This window comes from Limanda limanda, chromosome 3, assembly GCF_963576545.1.
Source record: "Limanda limanda chromosome 3, fLimLim1.1, whole genome shotgun sequence".
Lineage (NCBI taxonomy): Eukaryota > Metazoa > Chordata > Actinopteri > Pleuronectiformes > Pleuronectidae > Limanda > Limanda limanda.
This window is the reverse complement of record NC_083638.1, coordinates 26,872,900-26,894,409: the sequence shown is the minus strand read 5'-3', so window position 1 is coordinate 26,894,409 and position 21,510 is coordinate 26,872,900. Positions and strand designations below refer to the sequence as shown.

The following is a 21,510-nucleotide window of genomic DNA, read 5'->3' as shown; positions in this document are numbered from 1 at the left end:
AGGGTGAATTGACGCCCTCATCGCCTTTACAGATGACTTGCTTCATGACATCAACGTCAACAGGTTTGCATCCATTAAGTCAGATCCACGGTGGCCACTCAAAGGCAAATGTTTTTTACAGAGATAATTTAGACTGAAATGTTCAGCAGCACTAAATGAATGCATAGAGGTAGGTGAATCTTAGCCCACTGTGATTTATTCAATCGCTTTTCTGTAGTTGAAAGTCACATTTAAATAAAGACGATAAATGAAAAGCCACACAATCAAGCCTATATATATATATATATATATAAATATATACATTTTTAAATGACATCATACCTTTGTAAGATATTAAAGGAGTTTCATATCAGAATGCATGATCTCGAAACATAATTTCACACTCTGTTCCAAACAGAGACTCAACTAGCAATATGTGCCTCACACTCCTCAGGATATATGAGAAAACATGCTATGACCTTTGTGCTTAAGTGCTTTTATATTGCATTTCCACCACACTTCTTATTCACATTTCCTCCTCACATCACCACTAAGGATTCCAAAGAATTGTGATCTAATGAAAATGATTTGCTCAAAAACCCCCTAAATTCGGTAAGACAGATCATTGTTAAACCCCATGTCTTAGACCAAATATAACCTTTTCATTAATACATTCTTTAGGGTGATTAATCTGCACTTACAACACTTTCAATCACGCACACCTCCCTATCACACCAGAATTCAAGATCAGCATGTTTTTGTATCTGCATATTACATTATAACCTAATGTAGCATGACACAACAGGCATCCAATACTATGGATGGTAATGACCTGCAACATAACACATACAGTAGGACAATGTTCCTTACGTCAGCACCTCAATCATCAGTATTGCTTCACAGCCACGTTTGAACCACATCAACATTATGTCCGATGAGTACTGAGGCAACAACGGAGCTGCTTTTTTTGCCGTGTCAGTGGCATTGCTCAATATTGATCTGTTGGTCACTCCACTTTGGTCCAGAGCGAAATATTTCAACAACTATTTGATGGACTGCCATTTAATTTTTATTGATTTTCAAATTCCCCAGAGGATGATTCCTCCCAAGTTTAGTGATTTCTTGATTTCCTCTAGGAACACAAGCGTGTCAAAGTAATCCTTTGAAATATCACAACCTCTTTTCCCCTTTTGCTCTATCACTATATCAGTTCAAACTTCTGTGGTTTGTGACCAAAAGTTGACTCATTTTGGTTGCATGCTAATCAGCAAGTATCAACTTCAAAGTTCACAGGCTTTATTGTCATATGCAGATATAAACGAGTTATCAATGAAATGACATTCTTAGATCTCTTGTCTCTGCCTGGGGCCGTCAGTTAGCATGCTAACACACTAAACTAAAGCTGTGTCTCAATTCATGGGCTGCATCTTTTGGAGGCTGCATTTGAAGAATGATTGACCAGAAGGCTTCGAAGGCTCCTTTACATGTGGCTGACAAATGTGTCCTCTCTTCCCCTAGAAACAAAGGCCCCAAAGGGTGGATCCTTCCTACTCGTTTCGGCCTTCGCAGTCTACGTGGCCCATGAAGGGCCCCTCCTTTGTGGGCCACGTAGACCAAGTCTTCTGAAGGATGCGACCCCTGAATTAAGGTAACAGTCTCAGATTTTGAACAAGGTAAGTATTGTACCTGTTAAACATTCCCATGGTAGCTAATGGATAAGCATGTTAGCATATCGAAATTAGCATTCAGATCATAGACAGCCAAAATACAGCCTGACATAGCTGCTAGTCTATAGCTGTTAGCTGGCTATAGAACCAGTTCAATACAACATCACATGCAATTTGAAGACCTAATTCATGATTAAATGCCAAATGTATTACATTTTATTAAAGTACTGTTTGATCCCTCTGGCTAGTAAATCATTAATGCAATGATGTGACTGAATACATTTAATATCCATCCATTCACACTATGTATATTTCTTTATTTTAAGAGTTTCTAAGTACCTGTGGTCACCCTGGTTGCATAATTCAATATCTATGATAGATTTCTGAGGAAGTTTCTGCCATTTTCTTTTTTTACTTTTATTTATCATTCTTATCTTTTTTCTTTGTTTTAAAGAGTATATTGACTGTTTCCTTATTTTATCCTTCACTATGTTAATTGTATTCGAGAGCTTTGAAAAGCGCTCTATAAATACAAAGTGCTATTATTATTCTTATTATTACCAAAAACTGCTTCAAACTCCCACCAACAAGCAGACATTAACAGAGGAGTGACCACCTGCATTACAATAACACCGCACGCCGAAGGGCCTTTGTATAGGTGAGGCTTGGGTGATCCAGCACACAGACTCAATGCCGATAGGAAATGGGGACATAGGCTGTGTACTGTTGGTTCAGGTCTCTGTGCTCGAGCAGAGCAGAGCCGAGGAGAGAGGAAGCTGAGTTAATGTGTTTCCTACTTCATGTAGAGCATCGGTCATTGATAATCATGATCTGCACTCGCTGCCTAAGAAAATGTCAGAAATCGACCAGAGAGCTGACTCAGGAACCAGGGCCACACAAAAACTCAGGTAGTGAAAGGACACATAATCCGTTTTAACACAGGGATTCAGAACCTCTGTATTTGGGATCCAGAGAGCTGCTGCTTCTTTGGTTCCCGTTTTATTGCGGATTCAAGAGTTCACATCATGAACAAGGCTAAGTGGAGGGAGAATAAAGGAGCGAGCAAAGATGAATTCTCTTAATAACACCCCCTGTTTTAGCTTGTAGAAGTTTTGTGAAAATGTTGTGCAAACATTCAGGAGCTGTTAATTGGAAATAGTGGAGGAGTTTGGGCTGAAGCAGAAGTTTAATTCTGTGTATTAGTAGTAAGGGTAATAACCAGTGAGGGAATAGTCACTGATGTCAACTGAGTTTAGTTGTGTTGAACACTGATTTAATATGAGACTGTTTCCTCAGTGTTAATCTCCTCTAGAGTTTTATACAGATTATTAATCCTCAAGATTATTATAAATGACCTTTACACTTTTACATTTGCTCCAAAGGTTCATATGTTACTGTTCAGGAAATGTTGTTTACTGGGTGGAGGTTGTGTTGATATGCAGAGCTAAACTGCAATGACTCAACATTTGCAGTGTGTGTGTTTGTTTGTTCTGGCGGCGCTGCTCAGTATTAGCTCTGGTTATCACAATGACTCTGCAGAGTTAATTAATTGTTCCATAGAGGCCTTTGAGTCACATTGTCATTTTCTTATTCGATTTGGTCTGTGTTGCTGCTTTTAGCCAAACTTCCCCACTTTGTTTTCCAAATCTAATTAGAGAATGCAAAGTGAGCAAATGCAACTAACGACTCATTCATAATGGATGACAATGACGTGGAAGTCCTGGCACATGCAACAACCCACATTGGACAGGTTTGGATTTTAATAACTGGCATCTACAAAGATCCAAATAAATATCTGGCTGTACATACAAACCACGACATATACTTATATGAGCAAAACTGTGTCGAAGGAGATATATTCTATCTTTATGTTTGATAACGTAAGTTATGACCATAACTATGGATCTATGAGACCGACCGATGACCGTCACCACGGTCTTAACACGAATGATGTCCTCATCTCCCTATCCTCGAGACCAAATATCAACAATGTCACATGAGTGACCTTAAGGGGGCTGGGCTCACCGCCCATAAAGCTCCCCGGTGAGCGCGGCCGCCTCCTCCTTGTCTGAATGCCTCAGCCCGTTCTGAGTGACAAAAGAGGGTGACGGTCATCGGTCGGTCTCATAGATCCATAGTTATGGTCATAACTTACGATCTATTTCGACCTCCCTCAGACCGTCACCACGGTCTTAACACGGATGACTAGTATCATCAGGGTCGCGAAGAACGGAGGACTCTACCGCCTCACATCCTCGCACAGCAGCTGAGAGCAGCACTGCGGAAGCCAATGGTGTGGGGGAAGCCACATTGACCCTGTAGAATCTAGAGAATGTGCAGGGAGCACTCCATGTTGCTGCTGCACATATTTCTGAAAGCAGCCCAGGAAGTGGCCATACTCCTGGTGGAATGAGCTACCAAGGAATCTGGGACTGGTATGTTCTGTCCAGAATAGGCCTCAGCGATAGTATTAACGATCCAATGGGACAAACACTGTTTAGACACAGGGTGGCCGACTTTTTTACCCCCAAAACAGACAAATAACTGAGAGTATGAGCCCCTCAGAGACTTTGTGCGTGCAATATAAGCCTTCAGTGCCCTTACTGGGCACAACATAGGCAGGCCGGCTTCCTCCTGTAGTAGAGCCGGATCAGGTTGAAAAGTGCTGATCTCGATCACCTGATTTACCGTCTGATGGTTTATGACCTTAGGCAAAAACGAGGGGTTTGGCCAGAGAGACACACCTGAGTCACCTGCCCTCCATCTTAGACAATCGTCACTTATAGACAGAGCATGCAATTCACTCACCCTTTTGGCAGAGCATATAGCCAGGAGGAAAGCTGTTTTGTAAGATAGAGACTTAAGGCTGGATTGCCCTATGGGTTCAAAGGGAGACTGCATCAGGGACCGTAACACCAAGGGGAGTTGCCACGATGGAGCCCTGGGAGCCCTGCTTGGTCGCAGGCGGTGTGCTCCTTTAATGAACTGAGACACTAGAGGGTGTCTACCAACTGTAACATCTCCCACTGTCTCATGGAAGAAAGAGATTGCGGCAGTGTATACCTTAATGGTGCTAGGTGCCCTGTTAGAGTCCAAAAGTGACTGAAGGAAACGGAGAATCAGCTCAATAGGACAAGCGGCCGGATTTTCCTGTCTGTTGCGACACCATGTAGAAAACACACTCCATTTATGGCCATAGTTAGCCCGAGTGGAGGGAGCCCGGGCATTGTCTATGGTCCTCAGGACAGCCTCATCTAACCTTTGAGAGAGGTACTGAGAAGGGGCCAAGCCCAAAGCTGCAGGATGTCTGATCTGGGGTGCCATATCTGAGCTTCTGCCTGTGAGAGGAGGTCTGCCCTGACTGGCAGGGCCCATGGTTGACCGTGAACCAGGCGAAGGAGCGTTGGGAACAAATGCCTCCCTGGCCACCTGGGGTCTATTAACAGCACCTCGTAGTGGCCCGAGGCAACCCGGTTGAGTACCTGGGGAATCAGAGGGAACGGAGGAAAAGCGTACAACAACCCTTCCGGCCATTCTTGAGATAATGCATCTAGGCCTAGGGGACCTCCCTGGTTTTTCAGAGAGAACCACATCCTGCAGTGGGTTGTCTCTGCTGATGCGAATAGATCGGCCTGAGCCGTGCCAAACCGACTCCATAGGAGGGATACAACCTCTGGATGAAGTCTCCATTCTCCTGGGAGAGGACCAGTCCTGGACAAGAGGTCTGCTGCTCGATTTACAATCCCTGGGATAAAGATTGCTTTGAGTGAAGCCAGATGCTGAAAAGCCCAAAACATAAGTTTCTGTGCCACCTGGAGGCAACGCAGGGACCTTGTGCCTCCCTGGTGATTTATATGATACACAGTTGAAGTGCTGTCTGTCCTTATCAAGACATGCCTGCCCTGGATGGAGGAAAGGAGAGCCTTCAGAGCAAGGTGAACCGCTCTCAACTCCAGAACATTGATGTGTTCGCCACCCCAAGGGGGTATCCACGGGCCACGCACCATTCTGCCTTCCCAGACTGCTCCCCAACCTGTGAGGAAAGCATCTGTCGTCACCACTGTCCTCCTCGAGGGAATGTTCCCAAGGGGGACTCCTTGGAGCAAGAGCACCCGGTCTGCACATGGGCGTAAGGCTTGGAGACATGTGCGTATCACACGAAGTTTCACGTGTCTGTCCAGCTTCGGGTCGAGCTTGAAGGCATTCAGCCACCTCTGAATTGGCCTGGCCCTGAGGAGGCCCAGAGGAACAACAGCTGCTGCGGCTGAAATCATCCCCAGCATCCTCTGAAAGCTGATAAATTGTAGCTGCCTGCCGAGACGGAATCGTTCCCGGAAGGCTAGAATCTTCCTCACCCTCTGAGATGTGAGGGATGCAGACATTGTAAGGGAATTCAAGCAAAGTCCCAGAAAAATCACCTGCTGCCTTGGCTCGAGGTTGCTTTTCGTCACATTTACCTTGAAACACAAGGACCGTACATGCGACAACACCCTCTGGGTATCCTCTACAACTTGGCCAAGAGATGGCGGCGGTGGACAATGACTGTGGATTATAGTGGATCCCATCCTGATGCTGGATCGTGGTCTTGCTGCTGGCCAGAGACTGTGATTGCAGCGGGACTGCCTGACACATAGTATTGAAAAATGTTTAGCCTAATGGATGCTGCTAAAAATCCTGATGATGTTTTCTTACACCTGACATCTATTGCACTTCTGTCCGTCCTGAGAGAGGGATCCCTCACATGTGGCTCTCTCTGAGGTTTCTACATATTTTTACCTGTGAAAAGGGTTTTTAGTAGTTTTTCCTTACTCTTGTTGAGGGTTAAGGACAGAGGATGTCACACAATGTTAAAGCCCCATGAGACGAATTGTTATTTGTGAATGTGGGCTATACAAATAAACTTGATTGATTGATTGATTGAGATGGAGCACAAATCAGCCAGTCGTCCAGGTAGGGAAGGATTTTTACTCCTGACAACTGGAGAGGAGACAAGGCCGCCCCAACCAATCTGGTGAACACCCTTGGTGAGAGGGAAAGGCCAAATGGCAGGACCTTGAACTGATAGGCTTGCCCCTGGAATGCAAACCGGAGAAAAGGTCTGTGGTTTGGACAGATGGGCACATGGAAGTACGCGTCTTCCAGGTCTATCGAGGTGAACCACTCTCCTCTTTCGATAGATTCTAAGATCTGACCCGTGGTCAGCATCTTGAAAGGAAGTACCTTTATGAAGGCGTTTAATCGCCTTAGGTCCAAGATGGGACGTATTCCGCCATCTTTTTTCGGCACGAGGAAATACGTAGAGTAGAAGCCAGTGAGCTGTTCGTCTGGATCTACTTTCATAATTGCATCCTTCTGCAGAAGGGTTAAAATTTCCTGTGCCAGGATTTGAGCCTGGACTGGGTCCGTGACAATCGTCATGCGGATCCTGGAGTAAGGGGGGGGCCGCCGCCGAAACTGAATTCTGTACCCCTTTGATACTGTAGCAAGACCCATGGGTCTGACACAGTTTCTTCCCAGCTGTCCAAGCATAGCTGAGAATGAAGTTCGGCGGGTGTCCCCCCACCCCTAGGCTGTACCGCCCCGAGGTCCTGGACCTCTGGGGGGGGCGCCTCCTCTGGGGAGCACCTCTAGTCGAAAACGGGGATAGAACCCACGTCGACTTTGTGAAGGCTGTTTGGAGTCACCAGAGGCTGTGAATCCTGTAGCCGGTCGCCTGTCATTCACCCATGGCTCCTTACGGGCCCAGGATGATGATCGGTGGGGAGGCTGGGAGCCCCTAAGTTTATACCTGGTAGTCGCAGCCCCTCTGAAAGTGCGCTGTACTGACTCTCTGGTACGCCGAGACTGTTCAGCCTTATCTAACACACCCTGGGAGTCAGGATGAAAAACATGTGCCGGCACGACTGGCATATTGGTCAGTTCTTTCCTGATATTCTCGGGAAGAGTTGTCTGTGCCAACCAGATCTGCCTCCGAGCTATCATGGCAGATGACATAGCTGCACCAATGTCCCTTGTTAGCTGGGAATGAGTGACCAGGGCAGAGTCTATCAGGCTCATGGTGTCCTGGTCCTCTGGGTTGGCTGTTCTCCTAAGAGCTGCCAATAAAATGGCGAGTGCATTGCCCGAGCGGGCTGCTCGTGTGGCTGCATTATAAGTCCGAGACACCAGTCGGTCTGACTTATCACACTCTTTCAGGGGACAGCGTGGATTGGTGGTTACCCGCTCTGGACCCAGAGATGTTAAGGCTGCCATCTCCCGCTCAACTGGAGGCATATCCCCCATACCTGTTTCAGGAGCATACTGATTCTTAGTCAGTCTCCGGCAACCTGCATTGAACTGAGGTGCCCCACTTGGGATGTTCCATGCTTTCCTGAGCAAATAGTCACCAGCCACAGGTACAGTAACTGATTGCTGGGTCTGAGTGATGCCGGCCCAAATCCCATCCATTGGAGCAGGAGCCTCAGTTGGAACATTGAGCCCCACAGTCTTTGCCGCACTTGAAACCTTTGAGATGACGTCCATGGGTGAAGGCTCACTTTCACCCATGTTGCTGAGGTTGGACGCCCCCTCACATTGTGTGGATTTAGGCTGTTTTAGCCCAGCAGCACCCTCAGACTGCCCATCACTTCCAAAAAGGGAATTTTGAGCATAGAGAGAGAGAATGTCAGGGTGAACCACATTCTCCTCCTGATAGGAGGGTAACCTGTCCGGGGAGGAGTGCCCATGCCTCGATGCCCTAGCTGTTGTGGCCGGGTACTGGGCCTCAACTCTACCCAACCTGTCTGACAGACCACGTATGGCCGCTAGGATTTGCAGCTGAGTGTCATCATGCTGACCAGCTGGGTTCTGTGAAGGTTTTGGAGCCTGTGTCTCTCTTGAGTCCCGCCTGCGAACAGGGGTGTGCTCATGCCCACGTTTTCGGGGGGCTTTCCTTGAGGTGTGTCCCCTTTCATTTAGTTTGGCTGGTAGAGGCTGCACGGCCCCAGCACGAACAGAACATGGAGAGAGAACAACATCCCAGCCACTGCGAACAGGGCTTTAAGGGAAACAAAATAGCACCTACAAAGGGTGATAACCAATAACCAACTGTATTTTATACAGGGAACACAGGCAAACAATCCCACCTGCTGCGCACAGAGGCGAAAAGGGGACACTACCTGGCCTCAAACACGGTTTATTTATTCATTTTTGAAAGGCAAATAAACGTGAAAAGGTTGGCTTTAACTCACCTCCACTCACTGTGCGCGAACGCACGAGGGGGAGTTGGAGAAACCCCACTCCCTGCGGACAGCGAGTTACGGGGTGCCTTTTTCAAGGGGGGTGGGGGGGTGGAGAGAGAACACCATCCCAGCCACTGCGAACAGGGCTTTAAGGGAAACAAAGTAGCACCTACAAAGGGTGATAACCAATAACCAACTGTATTTTATACAGGGAACACAGGCAAACAATCCCACCTGCTGCGTACAGAGGTGAAAAGGGGACACTACCTGGCCTCAAACACGGTTTATTTATTCATTTTTGAAAGGCAAATAAACGTGAAAAGGATGGCTTTAACTCACCTCCACTCACTGTGCGCGAACGCACGAGGGGGAGTTGGAGAAACTCCACTCCCTGCGGACAGCGAGTTACGGGGTGAGGAGGGGGGGGCACCCCCGATCCAAATCAGTTTTAAGGGATAGATTATTTATTGATTAAGCTTCCCAACTTTTCTACTCACTCCTGTAAGAGAACAAACTCTGTATGGACACAAACAGCACGAGATAAACAATACTTACCCAAAGCTGTGAACATGAGCAGTTAGTACCAGGTGCAGCTAATTAAGCTGCCTGAAACAAAGAGCAGAGCTTAACACATGCAGTGTAGCCCTCTGCCTCACTTTTAGAGAAGGGGAAAACCACAAACAATCCTCAGGGACACAAGGCGCCTGCACAAAAGTGTCGGATTGATAAAAGTGGAGTCCCAAAATATCTTACTTACCTGTCGGTCTCGGATGAGGCGAGTGAAGAAAAGAGGAGGCGGCCGCGCTCACCGGGGAGCTTTATGGGCGGTGAGCCCAGCCCCCTTAAGGTCACTCACGTGACATTGTTGATATTTGGTCTCGAGGATAGGGAGATGAGGACATCGTTCGTGTTAAGACCGTAGTGACGGTCTGAGGGAGGTCGAAATAGATCTATATTTATATTGAATGAATGATTATATATATTATTTTGTTAATGTAAATAATAGCATGATATTAATTGTTACCTGTTGTATATAATCAGTCTTTTATTTGTATGTGTAGCTTCAATTTGATTTGATTCTGATGGAGTCCAAGTGGCATAACTGTCTCAGCAGTGTAGATTCATCATCAAGAGGCAATTGAACTTTGATTTAAAGGTCATCTTTACTCAATCAATACTTACAAATAAGATGTGTTTGATTCAATAATAATGAGTATTGAATCTTCTATTGCTGGTATTTAATCTGTTTGCATAATAACTAACAGTAAACAAGAGTAAAGAGGATTTCATTATCTATCTATTGCAGGAAGATTGATACAAGAAAATTCATAGATTATGTTATCTGACATGGCTTCTGTGGTATGCTTTAAGTTTGAGACTAACAATGCTTAAGCTTCAAATTATATCACAGTTTATTATTCTAGTTTTCCAGACTGCTAATTTGGTGTTTTGATTTGGTCTTGCCACTTTCAGGCTTCTTTTATCAATTAAGCTTGAAAAGACTGATCCAATGTTTGCACCAAAGGACACATAAAGCAAGTTGCTAGTTAATAGATGTATACACCTATTGTCGCAAAAGAGCTACATACTGTGTATTCTCAGGAGTTTGTGACTACTAAAACAGAGCTTAAAATACAGTTTATATTGACTCATAGTAATAAGCTAATACATTTTATATCACCTGAAAACATAACAATGGCATTTTATTCAAATCTCATTTCCCCCACTGAGTGTCCAGGTAAATAGCAATTGCAGGCATAGGAATAGTTAGTACTTGCTGCCTTTGCACTAAATGTTTATATTGTCATAAATCCTGAAGCGCATAATTATTCAACAAGGACATTATTCTGAGGATACAGGCCTGTTATCCGACTTTGTCCATTAGTATTCCTGCTTTGGGGTTATGAAAAAATATTGCCTCATAAAATGTGTCATTATATCCAGTGAGCAGTTATTTTTTACTTTTTGTTTGGCATTTGAGTGGATCAAAAGAGGGATGGAGAAAAGTGTCATATGTAATAACATAGTATTATACAATTTGGTGGTTTTAGCCATAATTAGTTACAGCACAGAGACATGCATCCATTTTTGGACGGACTTTGTAATTGCCTGGCTCCACAGCGCTGCAGTGATATTAACACATTGTTCATTAAGAATGTCTGTCACCCTTTAGCGAATCAGGTGAAATGTGCTGAGGATGGAGCTGAGTTTTTATTAATGCACTTAAATCCCTGTTTAAATAGGAGCTGCTTGGTGTAACAATCTGTGCATGAACACTTTAGGGTCAACTACCTGCCTTGAGTACCTTGCTCAAGGGCACTTTGATGCTAGCAAGGGAGACCGCATCGACTTTCCTCCCCCATCTGGATTTAACATTGCTCATTCAAACCGTTGACCCTCCAATCATGCGCCTGTGTTTCTAACCTCTACTGCACAGCTGCCCAAATTTAGACCACACATAATGTCCAGCCCTGCCCCCTGCTGGGAAATAATCTACAAGAAATTAGCATTAACATCTTTATTAGTGTTTAGGTGGTTTCATCCACTACTGACTGATATTATTGCTGTTGTAAAACATTAGTCATTAATGACAAGCTGTAACTCTTAACGTGCTCATCGAAAATGGATCATTTGTTATGCTCATCATCTCATCAATCACTCCCTCCCTGTAGCCACCCAGCATTATAGTGGGCTGTCTCATGCGCCAACAAGATGCTATCACACAAAACAAGGTGACAATTGACAGATACATCTTTGATAAATCACCCAGTAACCCAGTGACTGACTGGCTGACATGTAGATGGACTGCATGACTGGAAGCCCCCTTTTACTCCCCTGACTGTCTTGTGTCTCTGCTTTATTCCTCGCTGATTACATTTTTGACCTCCTTGTTTAACAGCTGGTTTACTGTATGACAGATACAGCTGCCCCACCACTGATTTGAGGAATGGTTGAACGACTGACTGACTGATTGGTTTACTGACTGAGCCGGGTGGTTGACTCACTTGCTGGACGTTAAGCAAATCAATTTCAAGGGCAGCGATTCCTTCAGTAGAGAACTGAGCCCAATTGGCAAAGGGAATTCTAATTACCTTCAGGAGCCACGGATACATGTTTTCATTGGATGTCTCGATCTCTTGTCTTCCTCTGAATGCTGATTACATTCCAGCGCAGGAGCAAACCTTCTCGCCGGGCCTACAGATGAGCATATACGCCTGCTCTGTTTTGTTCCAACGCCACAATCCTCAGAGAGTGCAGGGATGAACGATAGATAGGAGGGGAAGTAATGGAGCTGTTGACTTTGTTGTAATTAAAGAAGACAATGACTGAAGTTGTTAATCAGGGCAGATGGATGTCTCCAGCATTTGCCTTTGTGTCTGGATAGAAATGCTGTACGCACTAAGCTCATGAGAGAATAACGGCCCTCTTAAATAGGATAATACGTTTAATCGGGATCATATTCCTGGTTGAAAAGAACCTTTTTGTAGTCTGTCTGCAAATCTCTTCTTACTGCAAAAGTGTTTTTTCCAAACTCAAATCAATGTTGTCATTGAATCTTGAAAATAAGCCTCTTTTATGATTACAGAGGCCTCTTCATATAATCTCAAAAGTAAGCAATGTTGTTTGCGCATTTGACATTTTTCTTTAGTCTGTGATCGATGCGTAAGAGTGTAGTGGTTATCTGTCAAGCATTTCTATGGTAGTCTATCCCTCCAAAGGGAGCCGGGCCTGCAGCCTTGTTAACAGAAGATGGCTTAATTAGAGAGCAGTACCTGGGAGGATGTGAGATGGTTCTGTATTTCAGCTTTTACTAACTAGGTTTCTGCTGAGGGTTACGTCTGTCCCACTCTGGAAGTGATGCTTCTGCTGCTTCCTGTGCCAGCGCGGCTGCTCTTCCTTAAAAGGAGCCTGAACTTCCACATGTGCTGGGGCTCCACCCACAGGTCTTTCCTTTAGAAAACAATACCATAGTCATAGCTTTTGGGTTTCTTAAGAAAAATACTTTTAAGGTGAAAACGCAGGGTATCTTTCATAGTGTCAGTAAAATACATAGACAAAAAAAAGTTACAATGAATCTGTCCACCTAATGACGACTAATAGCTTAAGCCTAATGTTAAGGAGGCCAGAATAGTGGAACTGCACCAAGATTGGCTCTAAAATAATGTACATGCCTCTGTCAAGGCCCAACAACTGCATTTTAATTCAATAGATCAGGACTTTTCCAGAAAATTAACAAACAAACTAGCAGGTTGTTCAGAGTGCACATACCTCCTCCAAGGCTAATTCCCTTTCAAGCTATTTTCAGGAAAGTGAAAAATTGAATGGTATCTTCCTTCAGACATGCCCCGTCCATTCACAAGCTTTTAAAGAAATTAGTTCAGTAGTTTTTGAGTAATCCTGCTAAGTAAATAATAAATATACATAAGCTGATGAAAACATAATGTCCCTGAGGGGCTTAAAAAACAATCACAAGCAAAAACATAACCTCCTTGGTGGAGGTACTAAATAAACACAGAGATTTTGTGTCAAATATTTAGATGAGCCAATCTGGAGACCTTTTAAAACCTAATTCAGACTGAACTCATCTATTATTAAAAAACAATAATATATAGCAGTTCCAAATCATACTTCCATTTCAAATTTGTTTTTATGTCAATATTCGGGACAGTCGGGCATTGCCTCTCTTAGCAAGATTACCAACAGCTTACACTAGACGAAAAGCAGTATTATTGTCACAGTGAACCTCTACGGACAGGCCTAATCCCCTGCTGTAACCAACTGTTTCCATGATGTTACCTCGGCGTTCGCCAGTGAAGACAAGGTGGGTCTATCGGCGTTTGCGGACCTTAAGGGGGATTTGGAGAACAAAGGAGAGAGCCGCGGGAGGGCTCGCTGAGCCTCGCGGACCGATCGCGACGTGTGATCTAATTAGCATATGAATCGGAGTCCAGCCGCTGGCTAGAACCTCTCTCTACTCACCATTGGAGGAAACCACAGACCCTTGAAACTAATGTCACTCGTGATTGGTTGGTAGAAGTGTTGCTATTGGTCACCTTATGGGTCATTGCAGTGCACACGTGGGGTCACAGCATTCCGCACGTGGGGTAAGCCCCTCCCACACAATATTTATAATAAAAATGTATATATTAATATTTATTATTATTTATAAGTAAGCCTTTACCAAAAGCACTGCAGTTAATTAAAACTAAACATTCATGTGATGCTTGATGTTATAGGTGAACATATTGTACAGGGAACAAATGTGAACAAGGTATATGTGGAGTGAAAGCTTTATTTACATACAGCAAAAATATTGTACAAAAACTCAGATGAGGCTTGAAATGTTTCTCTGCAGCCTCTGGGTCATGACTTCTTTGTGGGACTCTTCTCCAGTGTGTAGACGTCTGTGGTGTGTAGCTGTGAGATCGGGTGTAGCTTCCAGTCTTATATGAAGTGTGGGACACAGGTCGGTGCGCTCCTGGCTGTGGAAGGATGGATCCATGTCATCTGTCCCGCTTCAATCAGCTGTAAACACATTCAGTAAAATTAGCACAGTTCAATTACAACATACACCTTTACATGTAACTGGAAAATTATTTAATGAATATAACCTTACCCTCTTTCTTCTCCGACAACTCCTCAATGCTGATGTAAGGTCTGGTCGGATCATACTGGCTCATAGTGTGTCTTTGTACGTCATGGACAGGCAGCTGGAAAACAACACATGTAACATGACTTTATTATTAATAAACGGAAATAGCCGCGCTGCATCACCGTTGGAAGATCCACAGCAAAAAAACACCAAAACAATTCAAAAACAGTTACTTACATTCAATGGCTTAATTTTCTGCACTTTAAATCCGGACTTTCAGCGTCTCAGCCTAACGCCTCTTTGTTTGTGTGTGTGTGTGTGTGTGTGTGTGGAGGGGGGGGGGCTGAGGCTGTGAAAACATACAGAAAAAAGTCACGTTGATGAAAAAACTTAACGAGAACAAACTGTTACATCTAAGTAATTCATACATATTTACACATGCACTAGATCTGCTCCAGCACTCGATGCTGTATTCGTATTTTAGCAACTTTCTCGCTATCCCAAAGAGTGGCGGACATGCTTTCAGATGTAGGGTTAGCTTAGTGGTTAGCATGGCGTCTCTAGCTCACCGTAACTCAGGGACTGTGCTTCCGTCTTCTCCGCCTCGACCCGTCCACACCGGGCCCGCGGCTCTGCCTCCACACGCACTCATCTTCTCCTCCAGGGAACAGCGTCGTGTCGACTTCAGCAAGTTATTTACCCCGAAGACAGAGTCACTCGTACGGGACAAGCTAAACACGACCCGCTTCCTGTCTGCGGGACACTCGACGCTGCTGCACGGCGTTTACGAGGCTCTGATTGGACGAGTCCATCAGCTGATGACGCGAGCGGGTGACGTGAGCAGCGGTGTTTAGTACATTTACACACATGATTCACGCTGTTCTGTGTTCGTAACCTTATAGTTGAATGCACTTATCGTAAGTCGCTTTGGATAAAAGTGTTGACTGTTTTAATGGAATACTGAGAAAGTTTAATAACAACAATTAGACAATTGAAGTTCAAATTATGAAGGAATTTAAGCTCTATATTGTGTCTCCTTTATATTTAAAATAATAATCAAACTGAGTGGAGATGTATGTTGTAGCCAAACAGCCGGCTGCTGTGTTTTGTCACTGTGCAGTCCATGGGGGATTAAATATTACACTGAAAAAATAAATCATTAAATCAATGAATGTTTCATAGCAATTTTGAAAGTAGTGGTGAAAAGGTACCATTTATAATTCATGGAACAGCTTAGTTTGCCATTGACATGTGAATTTGATGCCAGTATTTTGGGAGGACAGATATTTTTATGGAAAGCCAGTAGAAGTTTGGAGCTTACAGGACACAGATGATCATACCCAGCATCATTTATTTGCTGGAAGAGGTGTGGTTTACACTTCCTCTGTGCATTTAACCAGCACAATTGAAAAAGTGACTGTAATCATGCCACTCTGTACAGTTGTTGAGATTTAGGATTGGATGACAATAAAAATTTGAAATAAAGTGCATTGTTTCATTTCTTTTGACTGCATTGACCTTTGTTCGTGGTATACAATATAATTCATTATAGCACACTTACTTACTTAAGAACAATTTAAAATTTCAGGTTTAATATTTATTTTAAGCCTGGTTTACTCAGCCAGATAGTTTGTTGGTGCCTCTTACATATTGGTGTTATCTGCTCTCAGGGAAACTGATTTGCATTTGTGAAGCTCAGAGCATTGTCATTTGCATGTGAAAGCGTCCTCTAGGAGTTGGAGCACGGGGGGTCAAATCTCAACAGCTCACAGGCTTGACAACTGCAGGAACCCTGAGCGTTTCCTTTGCTGCCTGCAGATACGTGTGAAAGTCGTTAACCGAAGGATGTGCCAACACTTCTCTGCGACACAGATTGACACAAACGCTTCTTTTCATGCAGTGTTACAAATTTGCCTGTGAAGTCTGTTCATCAACGCAATAACAATTTCATTTATTTAAAATGAACCACCTACCTGCTACTCTAAATAAACACAGTAAATAAACTCTCTTTATGTGTAGCTAAACAATTATGTCTATGTTGTTTGTGGCAGCTGGTAACTGGTTCATTCATGTCCATGCTTCATGGCTGCAGGTGTATTGATCCCTGGTTTAAACGTTTAACCACAACCTACAGTGATGTGATATCAGAAAACAGAGATCAGAAAACAAGTGATAAGTTACTCTTTAAATATACAAAACAGTTACATGAATTTTAAAATATTACACATACCTTTTATAATTTTTTGTTATTAGGTCATGGCGTGTAACACTGTCTGGAGATGCTGCCAAACACATTATAACCAGGAAATGGCAATTTAAGAATAGCTTGTCCTTTTTTACAGAGGAAACTTTAGATATGACATTTAGGGAGCTCATGGATACATATTTTACTGACAATTAAATTTTGCAATGACAGTAAACCATTTGTAAGACCAGTCACACATCCCTACATAAGACAATGATATTATATCGTAGACAAATCATGTTTCTATCATCATTTCTCAAATCATTTGTCAGATTCGATTATTGAATGTCATCAAAGCCCATCAATTACTCATTATTGTGTCAATTAGAAAATACTGTGAATCTTAACAGAGTAGAAAGAGAAATACAAAATAAATTGAGCTAAGATTTACAGCACACTGTGATGAATAAAATTAGGAATGCAGTGAGCGGATGTGGGGGGATGGAAATTGCAGAGATGCAGTGAATCAATGTGCCTGTCACATCTCCATCCCCTGGGATCCATGTTTTTAATCTAATTAGCCAGCCGGGTCTTTGTGTTGCCTGTCTGTCAGCGGCAGCCTCTCAAGGTCAGATCCTTCTCCAGAGGTCTGAGTAGAAACACTGCTCCTGTTGGTATTCAATTACAGCTTAGCCTCAGACTCTCACCCTCCACATCAGACCTCTCTGCTCTCCAAAGCAGCGTGGACACGCAGTATGTGCTCCATGCATTTCAACTCCGAACATACACACACTGTGTTAGCACTGATTACACTAATGAACGGTTCATTGCAGTTAAGGGGAATATTTTAGTGCTGCACACAGATCTTGGTGTAAATCTCAATCAGTATGTCAGCGAGGCAGTCAGTTATTGAGGCATCATCAGATTAATTATCATAAATCTGCCTGCCTGTCTGTCCTTCTGTTCATACATCTGCTCAATGGCAGAAAAAATTACAATTGATCAGCCCAATAATGCCGAAAAATGCAATCAAACAATCAATCACTGAGTGGATTGCTAAGATCATAAAGGAACCGCCAGCTCTGATCTCTGCATGTAAACGAACCACTTCAGCAGCATTGATCTGCAGTTACATCTATCGACAGTGTTAAGATGACAGGCCTTGATTCCGTTTGTGGCGCACGTGTAATCAACGTGTGACTGCCTATTGTATTTTAAGGGACACTAGATGAACCAAAGCATCACTAAATGAAAGATCTCCTGTAAAATCGATCTCAGAGGGCCAAGGAGAGCAGCCAAACATCACCTGCGGCTCCAGTCTGGTCTGGCACATCGATTTTACAAGTACCTAATACAATATCCCCATCACTGCCAAGCTTGAAATGCATCATAAAACAGTTGCATTGTGGAGGCATTTTCTGCCTCATAAAATAGCCAAACAGAGAGAAGCCCTGCTAAGCCAGGCGGCGAGGTGTGAGATGTGAGGTCTACTGCTGAAAAACCTGGTGCCCCCCAATGCTGACTGGGTCAGTAGAGATCGGCAAAACACCTGGAGATCGATGGTTAAAACACCAATAACTTGCTTTTAAAGCATTGAGATAAAAACTTCGGCAGCAACTTCGGAGCCCCTTGCTCATAGGATTAGATGATCCATGTTAGATTCACATAACACAGTTCTGATTTGTAATAGGGAGAATGGTGCCTTATATTCCCTGTCAGTGCCCCAAACTCCTCTTCTTGTACCATGTTACTTAAGCTCCTTCAGACATGCAATGAACTCTGGATAATCCCCTGAAATTATCCACAGAGGCTGCATGTGTCTGATTCAGTTACTGTGGACATTCTCCGACCATCCCACATGGTAAAAACTCTGGATTGGTCTCAATGATTACGTTTTGAATGCAAAAAAGAGGTGCCTTATACGTATAGAGGCCGGCAAGCAACTCGGATTGACGAGAAATTAGAGCTATTGGTAATATTGGCCGATACCTGTGTTGATGTGTTATAAAAATAAACTTGTGACCTTCACAGCAGAATGAATACATTACGTCCTGCCTCTGCATGAGGCACCACCACTGACCTGAATGCTCTGAAGATTCCTGTGTTGTTGTGAACATGCCTGACTGGAGAATCTTCTGCTGCATTGTTCATATGTAAAAGACAAACAACATGTCATGTCTGGAAACTGCTTAAGGTTGAGCTGGTACGATCTCCTGGGAATCACACAACACCAACCATGGATCTTCAGCTCGCTATAAGAAGCTAGCTTACTCAGTACAGATGGCAGAGGAAAGGAGACTCGCTCCTAGCATCTTCATTTTAGCACACAACGTGGGTTCAGATGTTTTCAGTCTCATAGCCCATTCCTAACCTGACAGGAGTGGACAGTTAGGTTGCTGGTTTGTACCAAAGACTGTTTATTAAGATGGTTGGCATGACAGCTTCCCAGAAGATGAGCAAAAGTCTTGATGGCCACCTGGGGGCTGGCTGCAGTAGTCATAAATCGTCCATGTTATTGGATGTGAGATGGACCAAATTATAAATTCAAAGTACCTGTCAAATAAAATCTTATCAAAGACGGTGTCTGTCGATATAGGTAGTTATTTTCACACTGATGCTGTTTCAAGTTTTTATTCGTACAGTAAGTTTGGTTTTAATTAGTTATTTGATGGTATAAAATGGGGTGAGATGTCACTATTGACATCTGAGCCTGATTTGAGATTGGTAGACCGTGTATATTGATGGGACCTCACTACCCTGGCTTCACCACCTGATTGTTGCCGCAAAGACTCAGGCTCCCAATCGGCAAGATGGCAGCGATCCTATCTGGGATATTTGGGCTTCACATCTGGATAGTGGACGGAAGCTGACATGCGTCGGCCATGTTTGGTACTGAGATGACAATGTTGTGCTTGTTGCCTGAGCAATTGATAATCTTTGTTTTCTGTACATGAGCTGTTAACCTCTAGGGTATGCTACAAACATTGTGTAGTCTTTCTTTACAGCAGAACTTAATATGGACGACTGTCAGAGTTCTTTATGAAGATGATTGAGAAGGTGCATGTCCACTACTGGATCAATTTAGCACCAGGTCCTCTCCCTCTCTCATGTATGGTTTTGAATTTTGTCTTAAGGGGACATTTTTGGTCTCTGCTTCAACATTTTACAAGACAATTGAATTTTGTTCTCATTTCTATATTTTGCCCCATTGCCCTAATTTTTTTTTCTTATTTTTACCCTCAGATGTAAATCGTATCTGATCATTGCTTGGTGGCCAGGTATCGGCGACAGTGGAGACTTCATCTGAATGTTACCTGCATGGCCAAATTCACACATGACAGAATATCTTAATTAGTGTTTTATTCCTAGGCCCGTGCCTTTGTCCTCTCCAGGATCAAGTAACTGAGGTATTACGAGCTCAACCTTGGGGAGTGACAAGGGCGGGGATGTGTGACTAGTGACTAAAGCAGCACATGAATGTATGTGGAAGAATCAACTACTTATGTAAGTCCACAGAAATCTGGAAATAATTACAACTAAAGCATTCTTTATAGCTTAATGTCTTTGCACTGACAATATGGAGAAGAGTTTTGTTATAACTGGATTTGACAGGTTAGGAGAGGAGTGCTAATGGGATATTGGGTGAAGATCATGTCTCTTCAGATCTTTGAAATCAGAATCCATCTCTTGACCTGGGTGGCAGACATGTGACGATGCAAATCTGAAACACATTAATGTTCTCAACATTTGTGCTGAAACTCTCAGTTTTATTTATTTATTTTCTTTGAATACTTTTCTTGTGTTCTCATTAAATACTCATGTTCACTGACTATACAAGGGGCATGTATCTGCTCCTATTTGAAGAGAGCACTCTGCCTCCCCCATTTTACAGATGACACTTCAAAACCCATACTTGCTTGAAATGGGCATGTAAAATATATAAGATGAGTCCACAGGTAATGTGTGCATTCCCTACAATCAATAATTGAAATCCTTTACCTGTGGGCTTTTATGGCCAAAGTGATCCTGGTTTGCTGTCAAAGCAGAGCTGTTAATGGAGATCACACACGCAACACAGTCCCATTCTCTTTACACACACACACAGACACACACATACACCCGCATGCACACACTTTCTCTCTTTCTGTTTCAGTGTCATTGCCTTCATTAATCCATGGTTTTTGGAGAGATCTTCTACTTTGTAAACAGTTGTATCATTCATGGTAAATATTGAATTATTACACTTTATGATAACATTCTTTATTTTATCATAACACTTTCATGCATTTCATTGATATACCAGATCATATTTCACTTGCCTTAATTCTGGCTTTGTTTTTTGCTGTGTGGATGAAGCATACTGTGTACTTGCCTGTATATTACTTCCTAATTATACTATGTATCTTTTTAAATCTTAAGCCACAACAAAACCACAGCTAACCATATATTATCTGATATTACAAATGTCCATTTTGACTTGAAAAAGGTGAGGACAAGTCGGGTCTGTCTGAAATAGACTTGTTTTATGACAGTGTGACAGGAGGTTTATTTATAGCCACACTATGTGTAGTTTACTGCAGGACAAGTGTGTTCTTACACAATCAAGGTGACAAAGCTTTGGTCGATCCTGTCTACATCTGTGGGTTTCACACTGTTCCTACAGGCCTCCTGTGGGAGGTGTTGTGGTTGTGTGGGCGGCTTTAATCCATTTCAGTTTCAGTCATGTCAGTTTGTGCAGTTTTAGTGACAGTCGTGTCTCCTGCATGTTCAAGGGAAAGTCCTTGACAAGGATGACGTCCTATCTTTCATCAGATTAGGATCTTCAATGGTCATTCAAAGTGTTGCTTTTCTAGGAGGTAGTTTCCA

General features: G+C 43.3%; 1 long non-coding RNA gene across 1 annotated transcript; it reads right to left on the bottom strand.

Annotated features, from left to right (window-relative positions):
* Positions 1-14,143: 14,143 nt before the first annotated feature.
* On the bottom strand, positions 14,144-15,455 carry LOC132998630 (uncharacterized). The gene is made up of 4 exons (XR_009677993.1): positions 15,029-15,455; positions 14,697-14,808; positions 14,484-14,577; positions 14,144-14,392 (listed from the first exon to the last, which is right to left on the bottom strand). It is a non-coding gene; the product is annotated as an uncharacterized LOC132998630 (long non-coding RNA).
* Between the last annotated feature and the right edge of the window lie 6,055 nt (positions 15,456-21,510).